General features: G+C 36.9%; 1 pseudogene; it reads left to right on the forward strand.

Moving 5' to 3' along the window:
- Positions 1-2,525, forward strand: part of LOC102871626 — an 18,864-nt pseudogene extending 16,339 nt beyond the window's left edge.
- The last annotated feature ends 2,865 nt before the right edge of the window (positions 2,526-5,390 follow it).

Genomic DNA, 5,390 nt, shown 5'->3' on the forward strand with positions numbered 1-5,390 from the left:
ACTTGACGGCACATAGCAACAGCAAAAACAACAACAATGAATAGAAGTGGTGACCATGGACATCCTTGCTTGGTCTCTGTTCTCAAGGAAAATGTTTTTAGCCTTTCCCTATTGAGAACAATATTGGCTCTTGATTTTGCATATATATTTTTCAGTATGTTGAGGAAATTTCCTTCTATTCCGATTTTGCTGAGTGTCTTAATAAGGAAGGGGTGTTGAATTATGTCAAATGCCTTTACACCAAATGGTAAAATCATATGGTTCTTATTATTTATTTTTTTAATATGGTGAATGGTGTTGATTTTTTTCTTATGATTGTTTTTCTTATGTTGAGCTATCCTTGTATAGCTGTTATGAATCCCACTTGGTCATAGTGATTCTTTTTGTGTGCTTTTGGATCCTATTGGCTGGGATTTTATTAAATATTTTTGCATCTATATTCATGAGACATATTGGTCTGTAATTTTATTTCTTGGTAATATCTTTTCCTGGTTTTGGTATTAAGGTTATGCTTGCATCATAGAATGACTCTTGAGGGTTTTCCCTTTTTTTCAATTTTTTTAAACAGTAGAATTGGTAATAGATGTTCTCTGAAAGTTTGGTAGAATTCAGCTGTGAAGCCATCTGGCCCAAGAATTTTCTTATGAGGAAGTCTTTTTATGACCTTTTCAATTTCTTCTTTTGTGATGGATCTGTTCAAGTGTCAATATGGGTAGGGCATGAGCTTCAAGGAATTTGTCCATTTCCTCCAGGTTTTCAAATATATCAGATCAAAGCTTTTCATTATATTCTGATATTATCAATTTAATTTCCTGTCGTTCTGTTGTCATGTCACCTCTATAATTTCTTAGTCAAATTATCTGTGTCTTTTCTTTCTTTCTATTCTTTTGTCAAGCTTGCCAGTGATTTGTCAATTTTATTGACTCAAAAAACCAGTTGTGGTCTAATTGATGGTTTCAATTATTTTTCTCTTTTAACTATAGATAAAATCTTAAATGATCCAGAAACCATGATGATATGATAGAGGTAGTACACAGAATCACTATACCAAAAAGAATTTGCCAACACGGAAGTATTTCAGGGAACAATGGTTGAAGCTCAAACTGCACTGAAGGTCTTGGCATAAAAATGAGGCCCCAGGAATTGATGGGATACCAGTTAACATATTTCAAATGTTAGATGCAGCTCTGTACATAATCATCAGTCTATTTTAGAAAATTTGGAGGACAGCTTCCTCGCAAACTGACAGGAAAAGAAATTGTATTTGTTCCCATTCACAAGAAAAGTGATCAAACAGAATGTAGAAATTATTGAACAATATGATCATTATCAATTAAAAGCAAAATACTACTGAATATTATTCAAAACTAGCTAGAACAGTACACAGACAGAGATTTGCCTAAAGTTTAAATAAGATTTAGAAAAGGCCATGGCACCAGGGATATCATTGCTGATGTCAGATGGATCTTGTCAGTGGACCTGAGGTGACTGGTGGGCAGTGGGTAATGTGTCAGGCCGAGAGAGCCACCTCCAGGAATGAAACTGAAGTCTGCTGCAGTGAAACAAAAAAAGGCTTTGAAATGTTGTCTTGCATAAAACTCAAACATTAAGTAACTGCTTCTGGTGAAAGGGAAGGTAGGAAGTTAATATCTGTCTCAAGATACAGGACAACTGTTTGCTCAACAACCTCAACTGTTCTAAGCATCAGCAAGGAAGAAAAACCTAACATAGGGGACTGGGCACTGCTATACAGAGAGAGAACTACAAAGCATCCTTAGTATAGTGCCAAAGTCCCTATACTTTTGTCAAAGTGTACAACAAAGGAACAAGGCTCAAGAAACTAATCACAGCCCAATTCCTATACTTTGTTCCATTGGCTGTGGATTTTATGGAAATCCTCTTAGAAATGGCATATGTTCAGTATGGTATAAAAGCTGTCTTCAAAGACAGAATAGTAGTAATGGTAGAATAAGCCCACCTGCAACTTCTGTCAGTAGTCTGACTGAATCTTTACCAGTTCAGTGCACAGATGGCAGTCTTCCAGAAGCTCAGTCATCATTAGACTTTACATTTTCATCTTTGCAGCTAAGCCTTGTACAAAATCAGTCATTTTTATTAGAATCTATAGCGTCTTCCCAGGTGAATAGTACATCTCTGGTCAAAGCAATACCTGACACAAAAGATCTGCAAGGACCCAGAGCTAAGAGCCTCATTCTTCTCAAATGTGATCCTCCATCTTCAGTACCAGATACAGTATGGGAACCATCTGAAGAGCAAACCAAGTCTCCTGAAAAACCAAAGAAAGAAAAAAGAAAGGCTGTTTCACGTGGAGGAAGAAAGTAGGACTTCTGGGTTTGAATGTCACTGTGGAAATGTTTACTGTGGTGTGTACTGTTACTCAGATGGACACAATTACTCTTACAATTACAAAGCTGATGCTGCTGAGAAAAACAGAAAAGAAAATCCAATTGTTGGAGAAAAGATCTAGAAGATGTGAACTCCTTCAAGAATACAAAATCCTTTGATCATCTGCAAACTAAAAATTGACTTGGGTTTATTGGAAATGTAGAGCAATGAATCTTGCACAGACCTTTTAATCATGCATGCCATCAGAAGAATAGATTTTTGGTTTTGTTTTGAAAATTACTTTCAATATTTGTTTTCATTACAATTTCTTTTGGTGAAAAGACTTAAATGAACTTTACAAGTATTACATTCTCTTAAGACCATTTCATTTTGGTTGAGTGCAGAGGACTTTGTATAACAAATGCGGAGAAAATTTGAAAGGCTGATTTCTTTTCTCAGTGTTAAGCATGCATGAATTAATCTTACCGTTTATTTTCTCATAGTGCATGTATTTATAGTTTTTCTCTCCAGCCTGATTTCTTTTTTGATAATGTCTGTTAGGATGTAACTAATTATCAGTAACTGAATGTATCTCAATGTATTGGAGGGTTTTTTCCTCATTAAGAAAGGTTATGCAAATGTAAGCATGTAGTTTCTTTGCACCCATCATTAATGTCTTAATCATTTGTCACAAGAGAATGTGTGTGTATGAGTTTCTAAGTTTGAGTGGTTTAATTTTTTTAAGTGAGGAAAGGAAAATTTGTATGCATTTCATTACTGATTGCATGTTTCTTTTAGAATATGTTCATAAGTTTGCATGTATACAATATGAAGAATGATGTAAAGTAATGTGCTGTATTTATGTTTATCCTATAGTCTTTAATTAAATAAAAAGGAAAACCAGAACACTAAAAAAATTAAGGAAGATGTGTGTCTTTCCATACCTATTCAATCTGCATCTTGAGCAAATTATTCAAGAAGCTTGACTCTATGAAAAGGAATGTGTCATAAGTATTGGAGGAAGCCTCATCAAGAACCTGTATCATGCAGATGGCACAAACTTGCTTGTTAAAGGTGAGAAGGACTTGAATCACTTCTTGGAGAAGATCAAAGACTACAGCTTTCAATATGGCTTACACCTCAATATCAAGAAGACAAAAATTCTCTCCACATAACCAAGAGACAACATCATTAGTAGATGGAGAAAATTTTGAAATTGTCCATTATTTCATCTTACTTGGATAGACAATCAACATCCTTGGTGAAAAAAATTTTAAAAAAATAAAATAAATCCTTGGTGTCAGCTGTCAGAAAACCAGGAGACATTACATTGAGAAAGTCTACAATCAAGGACCTCTCCAAACTACTGAAGGGCAATGATGTTCATTTGAAGACTAAGGTGTGCCTGATTCACGCTATAATATTTTCAATCACTTACCATACATCTAAGACCCGGACAATTAATAAGGATTACAGAAGAAGAATCAATGGCTTTAAGCTGTGATTGTGGAAAAGAATACCAAATATGCCATGGACTGTCGTATAAGAACAATCAAACGTCTTGAAGAAAGTGCAGCCAGAATGCTCCCTGAAAGCAAAGATGACAAAGGTCCACCTTACATGCTTAGAGAATATAACAAGGAGAGCCTATTCTTTAGCAAAGGATATCATATTTGAAAGGTGGAGGGTCAGTGAAAGAGAGGAAGACCATCGGTGAGATGTATTGACACAGTAATTGCTGCAACAGGCTTGAGATATTTCAGAAATTGTGAGGTTTGCGCAAGATACTACAGGGTTCAGATCTGTTGTTCATAGGGTCACTATGAGTCATAATATACTCAGTGACACCTAGCAATAGACTACAACAATGAAAGAATGCAGTTTTTGTTAGGTACTATCAAGATGTTGTACATAGGGTTTTCAAAAGCCAGTTATATTTCAGATGTGGATGGCCTATCCATCCTAGTCTGTCTTAATTTGAATGTTCACTGTTAGAAGACTATCTTACAGACAAGTATTTTACCTAGCGGGTGAAAGACACTTCCCTTAAAGAAATAACCAACACATTCGCTGCCCACCCTCCCCAACCATGTGTGGCTTGTCTCTACCCTTTCACTGCTACCTCCCCATTTCTTGCACAATCGTTTACCTGGTCTTACCCTCCCTTCCCCAGCCATCTCTGAATATGATCAGTGATGCCTTGCACTACACACTGTTCTGGTTTCTTGCTTAGGAGGATGTAAGTCCAAATCCCATGTACCAACTTAAAAGAAAGATTTTTTGCTTGAGGCTGTACTGCAATTCCAAGATCCAGATATGTGTCTTCTAGATCTGATGATGCTGTGGTGATGGTTCAAAAGCCAGACCTCGAAGTAGATTTGAGATTGAGGATACATATCCTTTCCCAAAAGTTGAGGTTAAGCTAGCCGAGCTGACACCCTTCTGTTGTTACTGTTAGGTCTTCTCACTGGATTCAAGGAAGGGACCAGAGAGAAAGAGAGAAAGTTTAAAGTAACTTTATTAAGGGGGCTCCAGTGCAGGATTCCTTGGTCTGAAGAGAGAGAGATGAGGGGAGAACACAATATGGATTGAAGCTCAACATCAGGAAGACACAAATTCCCACCACTGGCCAATTGGCAGCACCATATTAGATGGAGAAGAGATTGAGGTTGTTAACAATTACAGCTTGCTCAGCTCCACAATCAAAACTCTTAATTAAAACCAGCAGTCAGGAAATTAAAAGATGAATTGCATTGGGAAAATCAGCTGTCATGGACCTCTCCAGAGTGCTGAAGAGCAATGATGTCAGTCTAGATACAAGGTGAGCCTAATTCAGCACATGGTCTTCTCAATTACTTCTGCTTCAGAGAGTTGGACAATAACTACGGATGACAGAAGAATAGATGCCTTCGAGTTGTGGTGCTGGAGAAGAGTCTTGAACATACCATAGACTGCCAAGAAAATAAATAAGTCTGTCTTAGAGAGGGTGAAGCCAAGTCTTTCCTGGAGGCTAGGATTTTGAAGCTCTGCCTCACTTTCTTTGG

The sequence above is a fragment of the Elephantulus edwardii genome, unplaced genomic scaffold, assembly GCF_000299155.1.
Source record: "Elephantulus edwardii isolate Elephantulus edwardi_28Jun2011 unplaced genomic scaffold, EleEdw1.0 scaffold00081, whole genome shotgun sequence".
NCBI lineage: Eukaryota > Metazoa > Chordata > Mammalia > Macroscelidea > Macroscelididae > Elephantulus > Elephantulus edwardii.